Source organism: Mixophyes fleayi, chromosome 3 (genome assembly GCF_038048845.1).
Source record: "Mixophyes fleayi isolate aMixFle1 chromosome 3, aMixFle1.hap1, whole genome shotgun sequence".
Classification (NCBI taxonomy): Eukaryota; Metazoa; Chordata; class Amphibia; order Anura; family Limnodynastidae; genus Mixophyes; species Mixophyes fleayi.
This window is the reverse complement of record NC_134404.1, coordinates 187,117,285-187,131,311: the sequence shown is the minus strand read 5'-3', so window position 1 is coordinate 187,131,311 and position 14,027 is coordinate 187,117,285. Positions and strand designations below refer to the sequence as shown.

Below are 14,027 nucleotides of genomic sequence, written 5' to 3'. Positions count from 1 at the left end.
CACAAGTCCTTTCTTGTATATTTTACACATAAATGTGCCCATTCCATATAGTAATAACCACACAATGGCTGCTTTTTAACAGTACCACAGCTGTCCGGATTTTCACATATTCATTAAATTTGTTGAGTGGAGTAATTTATTTGGAGTGTGATAAAACAGGTGATATAACTGGGAGAGTAATTTCACACTTAGTTGTTTATGGCTTTCTTCAGTTATTTAACAAAATAAGAATAATTCACAAATTCATTGAGAAAACATAAGGCAATTGTGAGGACTACAATTCTCACACTCCTCCCACCCCATTGCTATAAAAACAAAACAAAAGTAAATAGGCCAAATATATATAACATATACTATATCAATATATTCTATGTCCTATTCCATGTCAAATACAATGTGTAAATGAAGTTTGGATCACTAGGGTGAGTGTGAATAAGTTTGTTACATGAATGAATATACATCCCCCAGGGAGTGGACCATGGAGCTCAGAGCAATGCACTCCATCGTCCTGGGCAAAAGGATTGTCTGCAACATTCAAATGAAATACTGTTGTAAGGACTATGTAAAACTCCCCCCGAGGAAGTGGTCAAAAAGTCAATTTGTGCTACTTAATGGCATTACATGGGATTCATACATACAGGCATTACATATTTTAGCCTACATCTGCAACAGATTAGCTGTAAGCACTTTATAAACGCCATCAAGCAGAGCAAAGATTCGAATAAATGGTGTAGCAAAACATGTATTTATATAACAATAGCATATGACAGTGTTGTACAACTGGGAATTGGTTTGGAAATTGATTTGGACAGTTCAGTTAGAAGGTCTGTATCATTAGGTCACAAGTGTGATTTAGGTTTGTTCTACAAATCAGCAATGTGAAAATGGTATTTCTTCAAGTCTGAAACTATAAATTCAGTGCATGTGACCCAGGTCAGTACAGAAAGTTGGATCTGTGAGTTATTACATTGTTAGCTGGGGGTGAGTTATTTATGACACCTTCTCTGCACGAGATGTGGAATCTGACGGAGAAAAAATTACAGCAAAAAATAAAAGAGAAATAAGCATAGGCAATGCTGAGGCTGAATGTGGAGTAGTAATGAGATGAAGGGAGAAAATGCTATAACGATAAAAAGTAGAGGACAATAAAAGAGCAGGAAACATGAAAGACCGCTGAATATTTACTGGACAGATCAAGCATGCAAGCAGCAGCTTCTTGTATTTTCTTGTGCCCACAATCCAGCAAAAGGGCAGTCCAGAAACTAATACTTGTGCGGACTGATGGCACATTCTACATAGGTATCATTGAACCTAATCTTTTCTGTTTCCAAACTTAAGATGTACTGAAATACACCTTCGCACAAGGGGTGTTGGAACTGCCCCATGGTGTACAAGCCTAAAAAGGCCACATACTAACAGGCATTTAAAGTGAAAGCATGGGAATGGATCTATAACATATGGATATTTTAACATGCTGAACATGGTTGAAAATTGTTACATCGTTGAATTCTGGCATGATACAGTTATTTTAGGCCAAGTAATATGCTGTACATTCAGGCAGCTTAACATGTCGGACTGTGAAAGTACTCCATGTATAATCACATTATTTCTTGACACTTTCATGTGTATTTCCAGCAATGCATGTAGCTTAAGAGGAGACATGTTACAAAGCGAAAGGGTAGAAGCTAAATGTTAGAATAAGGATAATGTAAACAAAAACATTTATGTTCCAGTCAATTATATAAATGTAAAAGTCAATTGCTGTTCTTGCAACAAATTATTTTGGTTGTTCACCTCCTCCTAGGTAACTAGGCATTAATAGTCAGTTACCTGGTGGCAGATTATCCTACATTCATCTGTCACTCTTGATTTACAAATATTCTATAAGGTAAAAAGTCAGCTAACATATAGTGTGTGTAATCAGCACTCCTACAGTTCACAACCTAACACTCAGAAATAGTTTGGTTATCTAATTTGTATGGGGGGGGGGGGGGGGTGTAGTAACTTTTCCTATTCTAATGTTATAGTTCTAATAAACTTTCATCATTTGTAGTTTGCAATGTGTTCGTGCACCAATTTTCTAGGTTACTAGTTCTTGAGTGCAAAACACTGTTTTCGGTAAACTAATTAATAGCTCTGTGCAGCTTCATAGAGTTTTGTTATGAATCCTGGGGACTACAAAGCCTTGTGTGCATGTAGAAATAACTTCATCCACAGAACACTTATCTGACATATCTTCAAGGCTCACCTTGCTGACTCGTTTAAATATTTGTATTAACCCCTATGTTATTCATATGAAAATATGCCTTATAGACTGTGATTACCTTTAAAGTCTTCAATGTCACAGAGAGAGAAAACTGGAAGTCCTTTTCCCATCTGGTTGAGTCGCTGCTCTGAAACGAATGGTTACTGTACATTTCGAAATATTAAGTATCCTTTGTATCCGTGAAGAAATAACTCATACAAAAATGCAAGTCAGAGATCCATTATGCTTTATTTACATGCATCACCATCTGTTTTACAAACTAGGTTACAATTTAAAATGGAATACACAAGGCAATACCGACTAACACCACGTGGAGTAAAGCACTGCTCTTCTATTGCAATTGAAACGGGAAAGGTGTTCGAATCGGTGGTGTGGGTAGAAGGTAGTATAGTTGTGGGCTGGTCGTCTTCTCGTGGCTATTAGTGTAAAGGTTTTTAAAACAAATGCACCAGGCATATGCTACACAGGTCATATAACATGTAAACATCTCTGACATTCCTTCCATGAATAATGCGTAAGTGAACGTGTACTGACAATATACATTAGACGGTAGTTTTTTTTTTGACATCATAAACATAAATAAATTGGATGATGTAATGTACATTGTTAGAGATACATAAACACCAAGATAGACATATTAGTGCTCATCTGTTCCACAATCTCCAAGGCTGTCATGAATATAGAAAGCACTGTTATGAGTTGTTAGATTTTGCATTACTTGAAACTAGTTACGGATTAACCCTAGCCTTGGCTGTAAAGAAGTACTATTCAGGAAATATTTCAGGACATAATAGGGAAAGAAAAGCACACCATAATGGTAAGTGTATGTTATAGAAAAAGAGATGACACATTTCACATAATTGTTTAGGTAAAATAACATTATCCGATCTCTGACTTTATAGACAAAACAGGATACACAAGAAAAGAAAAACAAACTATATTTAATTGTAGTAATGCTCTCTAAAACAAGGTGTCCATTTCTATGAAGCCTCCCGCCAACGCGGCATTTCTTGCTAGGCACAACTTCATTTACAAGATTACAGGTTAATTATGGGATGGCAGGCTCATTATAATTGTTTTCCTTAAAAAGTGTAATAAGGTTCACTCCGTATACTATATAATTTTTATTAAAAAGACATAACATGGCGGAAAACATAATGGCTTTTCTATACTTACATAAGCAAGTTAAAGTAGTATGGGGCAAGAAAGGGATCAAGGAGAGACATTAGTAAGCTAATTACTAGTCTGACAGCAGATACACACACACACTAAACTTCTTCAGTGCCAGGCATGAAGATTTATCAACACTGGAGAAACAAAGATACTGATTTGAGATTTTTTTTTATCCATTTGGTTTAGGTATATAATTTCCAAATATATATATTATATATACGCACATAAAGAAAAGAAAAACTACTATAGTGTATTTGAAAACTTGTAAAATCTCATATTAGCAGATTTTCTATAGAAATTATGTATGGTCATATTTTATTAATTTTCTTAATTTTAAGCCATCTCAGATAAGCATACTTTTCCCCTGCCAATGAATCTAGCTGCTAGAGAGATCACCAGATTAAAGTCAGACAAATCAATACTAGTTAAATGGTAGTCTCTCGAGCACTGAAATTACTTATTAAAAACAGTACAAATAGGAGCGCTGAGGAATAGGGGTCATTACAAGTTACAGCTCTACACCTGTCAATGTAATACTTGTCCACAGTCAATTATTATCCTTCTTACTCTCATTACATACTGCAGACGTCCTTGTTAAATAATAGATTTTTCCCCTTGCATGGTTCCACTGTGTAGAAATAAGTAAAATATGTCTGAGATGGCCTTAGAACAGTTTAGAACTTTGGAATCCAGAAGGAATTATTGGTCCAGTTCATAATGAATCCTCAATTTTACTTCCAATAAAAGCTAGATGTGTGCTGTATACTTTGCAGTCATTTGTTCAAATAGTATGGCTGTAAGACCGGGTTTGTAAAGTTAATAAGCTGATCTCAAGTGGTAAAAGAAATGTCATTTTGTATTACTCGGCCATGGTTGCTAAGTGATACAACTCCTTTAAAACTTGAGGCCATTGTGGGGCAGCCATCCCCTACATCGGCAGGATTATCTGAACCCTGTGTGGGATACTGGCTTCCATATGTATGAATTCCAGAGCCCCATTACAGCACCATTAAGAATAAGTTTCCATAAGCAGCAGAAATGACAAGCAGCTTCCTGATTTGGTTCTATTCTGTAGAGAGTACTACTTTAAACGGCAGTTGCTCAGGCTTAGATAAAACCAAATATATACCTATGAATAATCGCACAGTCTGCTCATTGTTCAGCACTGTTTACTAGAACGTATTCTGCTACATTGCACTGATGCAAAACATATACATTTCACATAATATAAATACTGACAAACACTACCATATTCTCCTCCCTTGCCCTTTATAAACTTCATGACCAAGAGAAGACAACCTCTAAATAGAGGAAAGGATTGTACTTTTAAAGGGCTACGAGCAAAACTATCTTGTAGCTGCTAACTGGGCTGTGTTGGATGTTTGTAAAGTTCAATCAAAGCAAACACAGACCATTATGACGAAAGTGATCCTTCCTGTAAACATCACTACATTGTATTAACAAGCGGAAGGCGTCACTGTTAGGTAATAGGGCAGACTCAATAGTGGTGATCCCCATGAATTGCTATGTGATGCTGAATAAGCACTAGCTGCATGATGTGACATTTACACTAGTGAGCACCTCAGCCGAAGCCCCGGGACTTGGACTGCCAGGGAGAATCATTAACGTAAGACAGAGGCGGATGTAGCAAGCTGTTCCCCTTGCAGCGGGTCCCATTATCTCCATGGGCCCCGGTGCACCCCACCTGCTGCACCAATGGTAGTTCCGCCACTGACGTAAGATGAAGGTAAATTACAATTTGTTGAGCCGACATGGTTCCTATTCCTTGTGTATCGACAGATGCATAGTGCCCCTTCTCTTGTTCTGTATGCTGGGATATGTGACAACACTATAGTCACCATTTTGTTTGCAAGTTATTGTTAAACTATGAACATTTTCTAAATTTTATTATAATGCTAGCCTCTTCCTCAATTAAACCAAAAGCCTGGCCACACCCATTTTTGCACTACTTTCAACATACCACGGTATAATCTACTTTGTTTTCATGTGAGCATATGAGTGTATTTTATTCCATATATGGATTGACAGCAGCATAATAATACATGCACAATCAAGGGCTCCCAATAAAATAGCACTACAGAAGATACAATGTTAAGTATGTTAAAAGTACTGTGTTTAGCACCTAAAAATCAATCATAGTAGTGGTTTATAGGAGATTTAATATTCTATGCATTGGATCCCAAACCCTTGATATCACAAATGATCTAGAATTGAAAATCTGGATATACAAGAGCCCTGAGTTGATGTAAATCTGTACGACTTAAAAGGTACAGACCCACTAGTGTTTGAGGTGCATATCTTATCTCTAGAAACGCATATCAAATGCCGACTACTTTGACACGCATTAGCTATGTGTTTTTCCATCATTTTGTATGCTTTCTAATGTATTGAAATGTATCAAAGGCACACAGATGGGAAACAGTAGAAAATTGCTACCACACAGTGACCGCAATGCAAGTTAAAATGCAACTGGGTTCAGTAACACTAGGAAGAATGATTTTTAGTGTCAGAACCATTTACATGCAACAAAAACACTTGTAAAAACACAGCATTCAACCACAAGTGGGTATGTACCCTAAGCCACTTAAAAGGAGGACGTTTGTTCTGTGTGCTTCACCTTGCCATATAGATACATTACTGCAGGAAACTGCACATGAGGTTCAGTAATAAAAGTCTTTAAAACTAGTAAAAGCACCAATGTTTGATAACAGAAAAAATGGCTTGAAGGACATTAATAAAAAAGTGTAAAGATATTAATATAAAGAAATGAAAATGTACTACTGTTAAAAATGTTGACTGGCTAATATGCGCATGTGGCAGCTTTTCTGTAGCAGCGAAGACCAGTCATCTTGTTTAGAACAGGTTATATACTAAAGCTCCTGATCTTCCATTAATTTTTACAAATATATTAATGTATCGCTGCTTGTTGGTCTAAGCTTTAAATGTGCTCTTCTTTACAAGAATTATTCTGCTATATACTTGCCAATCAGCTTTTTGTGCTGGATGTGCTGTGTTTTATCCCTTTTAAAAATAATAATAAAAAAGTATTTAATGATGGACAGGTAAATGTAAACCTTGCAGTATTTTTGTTTAAAGGGTATTATCCCACTCGAACTGTAGGGACAGCTACGAACTATGGATTTTCTTTTAAAACATAATATTGAAAATTTCTGATTAATCTATGTATGCTTCCCAGTTATATTTAACATAAAAACCACCAAGAGCTTAAATAGCGGATATAACTTTTTCTTTTTAATTATTACTATTAACTGGGCTTGCCATGAAGCTTTTTTTAAGCAGCCTAAGATTGTATCAGAACACATGAATCTGCAGGATCACAGGGCCAGCTACATGCAGCCATTTTTCCCGGATCTCCTCCTGAAAACCAATCAAGAGATTGTGGCTTGTGATTGGTCCACCTGCTAACCACCATTTTAAAGTGGCCATTCGCATTGATTTGCCGGTTCTGTATGATACAACTGGCAGAACACCAGGAACAACGGATACATATAGCAGCCCTGGGACTTCAACTTGGTGGAAGTGCAGCTTTAAGAGAATCCAATGCGTTGAGTAAATACAGTTGATACACACTATTAGATGTCCTTTACGCCAAATCACAGTTAGTGAGGGGTTCACCATGACATTACCATGTAATGCACTCTGGAAGGGGAGGGAAAGCATAACAAGAGTTTTAATTTGTAAACAGCTCCACTGCCAATGCTACAACCACCAATAGTGCAATTAATTTATATAAACCCAGTCAAAAAGTTCTAGTTCCAGGGCCCATTGTTTAGTTTGGCCGACTTTTGACAAATACTGTGAACTATACCCACAGACTAAGGTTTAGATATTTTGAGCTGTGATGACAAGGTATGGTACATTTCTAGTACAACCACATTCATTACGGTAATGATTAACAAAGGGTGGTACTGAAAATAAAAACCAAGTACAATAAACATGTGATGATTACAACACAAAGATTTGCAGAAGTCTTCCACTGCACAGCATTAGGGCTCCTTCACAGATATGCGCAGGGAAAATGAGTAAATTACCTTCACAAGCGCTTTGGTGATGCATTTTACGACAATTTACATGCACTTTTCTTGCATTGCGCCTTTACCAATACAATCCATTGTACCGGTGGCACATAAGATGTTTGTGCCATATTATAACATTTAAAAAAAATGTAATGCAATGATGGGGATCAGCTTAGAAGAAACAATTAATTCTCTTTTCAGGTGTTAGGAGCTAAAACGAATATTAACAGTGGATAGGTGCAAACAAGCCCCAAGTCTTACCAATAATGCCAGGGCGGAAAAGAGCTGGAAGGAACAGTTAGGTATCTAAGTCAGTAGTGGGGGGGGGGGGGGGAGAATAACTTGACGTTTCCAATGGTATCTTGGCCACATCATATAAACGCATGCATTAACCTTTCTGAAAAATATGCTAGTTTGCTTCGGTTTCCTAACAGCCATGCATAATGATCAATCTCTGTACATAACAAAATATATTTATATATTTATATTCATAATGCCATAATGCAAAGGAAAAAAATTAAATCAAGAAGTACAGATGGTATACCTTAATAAAACACTAGCTTCTGTACTTTATATACCAAGTTGTAATAATGTACCATTGATGTTTGTTCACACACCTTCCTCCCTCCAAAAAAACATTAACAAAAGAAAAAAAATCAGTCAAAAATAGAACATCGGACATGCTGAGGAGTATAATGGAGGGGCCCTTTCAGCACCACTGTGCTTTCTAGATAATAGTGTAGCCTGAAACAATCCCCTCCCCTCCTAATGCTGCGGCATATTCAGCAAGTAGAGGACAGTGTAAATGTAGGATATTTGTATCATTCTGCTGTCCAGGGTTTCCACATGCATGATAGACTATTCCAAGGAAGTAATGGAAGACCCATATAGTGCAATGCTTAGTACAAACACCCAGTGTACAGTAATCCTTGTTTGTTTTGGTACACATGCATACACAGCATTGCCCAAAGACTGCTACGTCTAACACATTTTCGGTTTTTAAACTCTTTACGGTAATTTGATGAGAAAGAACTTGAAAAAAGAAACCCTTAAAACTAAAATATAGAGCATGGAAATATAGCAGTAAAAACCAACTCCACTCTTGAGGATATTTACAGCAGTATATAACGGATTAGGGTGACAGGAAGTAGTACCATGTCAGTAACATATTTATCCCTGAATTGCCTCATCTGAAAAATAAAAATAGTAATACACAAATAAACTAAAAGTAGGTTTCAATGAAAGTATTGGGTAAAGAGACTCCTGTGGAAAATAGTGCCTTTTGGCATAACAGAGGAGGCAGTAGAAACTTGTATAAGCTTGATTGTTAGCTTACGTGTATGTCTGAGGTCTAGCGGAGTATTTCTGCAATACATCGCTAGTAAATGAAGAACAAAAACACATAAAAAAAAATAAAAAAATTAACAAGTCTTATAAAGTAAGGATTGAAAAAAAATATGAGCCCAGCCCCATGAAAGAAATGAACACCTTGATTAAGCAGTTCACAGCTGGTGGGGGGAAAGGGACGCATGGCAGCTATACAAACTATGAATTTGTTGATAAACACCTCTGCATAACTACACAGTGCTCACAAGGAGGATATTGTACTCTTCCATCTACGGTCTTCATCCTGTGCAGAAGATTTTGCATACTGGAACATGAGGGGAAATATCCTGGAAGGACCTTTACTTGAGCTGAAGGTTTTCTGCTAATTGTCTCTGCAAGGTTGGGAAATTGATGCAGGTTTCATGAAAAGGTCATAAGCTGTAAACAGTATCACTGTCCACCTGCTGACAGCAGTTTTGGCAAAGGGTTTCACGTAAAGGGTCTCCTGTCAGTCCCTGGTCCTAGAAAACAGCAGAAGAGCACAGTTAGTGGTTAGAGAATAAACTGAAGGTAATACTGTTTGCTTTTGGTATAGCTGCTTTCTAGGACATTTGAATTAAGAAAATAGTTTCAAAGGTCTTAAGTCTAAACACAGTTGATGGCTAAACATCTGTTTTAAACAGTTCAACAAGGTGTCCAATGCCTCTGGCCCACTCCAAGGAAAGGGTCCTTGCCAACCCTTACTCACAGAGGCCTTTCCATCTGGCCCGTCTCCCTCTGTGATATCACATGGAAATGTGTTAGAAGAAGTTGGCTTTAAACCCCAATGACCATATTTCAGAACAACTGCTCTTGAGTATACCAAAATATTTGTCTGGATGGACACTTTTTTTTTTTTTTTTAAATACAATATAGGACAACTATAGAAATCAGAATTGAGGTAGCAGTATAAAGAAAACAAAACACTTTAGTATTGAAATGCCAGTAATCTACAATATTCAAATTTGACATGAAGTCCAAACTATTCGAGACAATTAGTTACTAGCCATGTAGGAGGCCCAACATTTTGTGGGCATGGGGCTAGCCACATTAGTGAGTATGGTAATACATTTCTGTATTACACAGCATGCCACCATAGCATATCACACCACCTAACAATGACCAGCATATTATACTCAGCAGTGAAGAGCATTTGTCAATATCTCGCACACCTTACAGTGTTCAACACACAATACCTGCGGCGCCTAACATACAGTTTACCAAAGTATACCAGCTGTGCCTAATGCATTATTCCAGCAATGCCCATCATATACCAACAGTAAACAGCAGCATCAAATTATCCTGGCAATGTCAAGACTTACCTACAATGCCAAGCTTCAGCCATCAGTGCCCAAACCAATATACCCATCAGCTACCAACAAACCCCAGATGTGTCTGGCACATTTTACCCAGCAGTGCTCCAGTGGATAAACATATATAGTTATGTGTAGGTCCTTGTTCGTATATGATGGGCACTGATGGACAGCTGGGTAAAATATATACTTCTATACACACACACAGGCAGTGGACAAACGATGAACCATGCATACTGAGAACAAGGGCTTCCACACAGGTGAGGCTCATATTAATAAAGCAAACAAAATCCCAGCATAGTCAGGGTCATGAATAAAAATGTTGGCCTGCACTTGCTAAGTATAATTATGGTTACCTAACGAGACCTCAGTGACTTTGAACGAGGCGTGATTTTGGGGGAACATTTGGCTGGAGCTTAGGTGACAAAGACAGCTTTCAACTGACTTCACAAGCAACACTGTCTAAGGTGAAGTCAGCATGGGATTCCAAGGGAAATCATCATCCAAGAGTGAGTGCTTGGAAGTACATACTACATGGTTGTGATTTCTATGCATTAGCAACAAAAACAGGACAACAAATGCAGATCAATTGACAGCAACCTGAGGAGCAAGTGGACAGTTTCATAAAAATCGTCTGACAAGAACTGCATAAAGCAGGATACAATAATTGGTTTGCAGTGCATAAACTGTTCACCTCACCAAGCATGTTTGCATGTTCAGTTGTGCACAGATCACAGGCAACTAAGTGAGCAAGGAAGGTGATATGAATCATCCTTCACCATGCTCTCAACAAACAAGTTATAGCACATATAAGCCTACCTGAAGAACTCTACAGCCATGAGGGTCTGTTTACAAGTTCTGGTGGTTCCATAATGTTGAAAAACAAGAGCTTCCCTTAGAAGGCAAGGTCAGTGCTAATCACTTATACTGGTATGGAGTGACCATACTCACTCCAAGTTGCAGCTTTCTGGACAAGAGGGATGATATGGCATGTGTGATCGCCCAATAGTTTGATGAGCATGACACAAATAATGTCCAGATGTCATTGTCTTCTCAGTCCCTCAGACCCTCTCTACTACACCCCAGTCCTTCATAACCTGGCAATAACAGCTCAGGAATCCAGCAGGTACAACTGATAAAGGTTTGGAAGCATTCGTCTAAAGAAGCACGGATAAACTAGATAAAATGTGTAAGTGGGTAGGGTATATCGCATTTGGGAAATCTGGAATAGTATATATATGGAGTATTGGGAAAAGTACTGAGAACAAGTGAATTATTGGTGGTATTAAAATCAAAACTAGATGTTGGTCTTTGTTTCATCGTCTAGTGAGACATGAATAGTTAGCAATTTCCACAAGTACATGTTTCACAACATTTCTAAAAAAAAAAATGGAACAAAGTTGATCACCTCACAGACACTCCCCTAATTTAACCACAAGAATATAAACACAAACACACAAATTAGAGTGACTAGCACTGTGTCACTGCAATCTGGCTACTGATTATAGAGTACCTCATCTACATGATATGGGAGTTAGCTGAATAACAAATAAAAGGAGTATAGTTCTCGGAGGTTATTTATGTTAGAACAGTGCTTTCTGTGCCAATAATTTACAATCCCCAAATTACAAAAGGTGGTTGCAATACTTAAGCCTTAGCTGCAAAAAAATTTCTTATTACTTGTCAGTGCATCCTTTTTCACAACATACTCAGTTCTTTTTTGTTTTCATGTCAACAGCTGGACGGGAGAAGAATACAGAAGAGACTTGTGCAGAACAATAGTCTCTGTATATACTTTGAATATTAGTATGATTTATCATGACTGATGCTATATAATCTCCAACATATGGTGTGAATTTAATGGAGAATTGCCATGTTGGCATTTTGGTATTTCCCCACACGGAATATTTGCTGTCAGATAAAATCAACTTCCTTGTCATTAAAGTAAACCAGAAAGCCCGGAGATTGAACTAAATTAAATTTGGACAGCACAGTGGATCTATTATAAAGGCTGTCTCCCATTTGAAGATGCTAAATGACCTTACCTTGCTTAAAAAAAAAAAAAAAAAAAAAAGGAAAGGAAAGATAATTGAAATAACGGCGATGTGATATGACGCTTTATATGCTTCGCAGCATTTTTTATTAACGCAGCCACGCAAAAATCAAAGGTGTCAGGTTTCCTTGGATTTGAGTTGTCCTGATAGCCAATACCCCAAAAGTGTCTGTGTGCTTTTTTAATGGTTAGCACTGGGAGGTCTTAAACCTGCTGGTGTTGGGCAGATTACATATTAGCAGGGATGTTCAGGTATGTATATCTGTTACCTCAAGAGAGATATTTCCAACCGGCTCCGATACCATTAGCTACACTCTGCTAGAGAATGTATCTGACCACATGTTCCATATAAGTATTATATCTAATTATAAAGGACAGAAATACCCAGAGAGGTGAATAAAGACTTTTCAACATGACTCCTGAACTGCCCACTTCATTTACTACTGCAGTTACTTGTGAAGCTTTAATTAATTCAATGGTGGGTAACAGACAGCCCTAGGTCTGCATGGGCCCCCCGAGCCTCCATCTGTGGCTCCTGGCTCCTCCTTGCAGTATTGGCAGATTTCTTTGTTATATCTTGTAACACTTATTTAAAATAATTGATGATAGGTTTATACTGATAGATGTATATTTCTTTTAATAAATGTATTCTTTTAACTTATTACCAAGCTTAAAGGCAATGTGCGGCTCTTTTGAAGATTAGAAGACCTCCCCCAAAGTGTATAAGGTTGCCCATCACTACATTAATTGATGTAAAGATTTAAATCAGCGTGGGTAACCACAATAATAAATTATGTGGAATGTTCAGGGGCAGATAATTTTCTTTTGTTCATGTTGGAGGATCTAGATATCTCCTTTAAACATACATTACCGCTATCTGAAGACTCTTGGGGTAGATTTATCAAACCTTCTGAAAAGGAAAAGTGGAGGTTTTGCCCGTACCAACTAATCAAATACTAGCCATCATCTAACTAGTTTAGTGATGGCTAACCTGTGACACTCTAGGTGTTGTGAAACTACAAGCCCCAGCATGCTTTGCCAGTAGGTAACTAGCTGATAACTGCCAGAGCATGCTGGGACTTGTAGTTTCACAACACCTGGAGTGTCACAGGTTAGCCATCACTGATCTAGTACATTGTAGAAAATGATAGCTAGTATGTCATTACTTGCTATGAGCAGCACCTCTATTTTCCATTTTAGACTGTTTGATAAATCTACCCTTGGAATATTTTAAAAACATTTTAGCAACTGAATAAGTCAAATATTTGGTTATAAAAAAAATAAATATTTATTCACAAATAACCATTTAGGTAGTAGACATCTTGTGGCGATGTAACTGAAAATTGGTAGAAGCTCAGGAGCAACAACTGTGTATACTTACACACCACAATAGTGTAGAGAAGTGGCTCAAAAGTGTTATTAGTAAATGTGAAAGTTACATTACCCCATTAGTACACAATATAATACTGTAATGTCATATATACACAACAGAGAATGTCATCTTGACAGTGCTAGTAGACGTGAAAGCCACAATTACCATATAACATAGATACAAATATAAATGATATTCAATTAAGTATAACGAGATGAAGTACATATATCTGTTATTTTCCAATCCAATGGTATTAATGTTTCCTGCTGCAGTCCAAATGGAAATATCAGTTAAGCAATGGGAAAAGCTGGATGTAACGTCACATAATCTAGCAGCCACACTAAAAAATTAAGTAAAACCTGCTGGAGAGGTGACCATGAAAACGTCCAAACAATAGTACCTCATCACCATCACTATTCTAATTAAT

General features: G+C 37.4%; 1 protein-coding gene across 1 annotated transcript in view; it reads right to left on the bottom strand.

Moving 5' to 3' along the window:
* Positions 1-2,475: 2,475 nt before the first annotated feature.
* FOXO3 (forkhead box O3) overlaps positions 2,476-14,027 on the bottom strand; it is a 95,596-nt gene continuing 84,044 nt past the window's right edge. The window contains exon 3 of the mRNA XM_075202883.1: positions 2,476-9,344. The gene's annotated coding sequence lies outside the window, so the exon portion shown is untranslated. The remainder of the gene's footprint in view (positions 9,345-14,027) is intronic.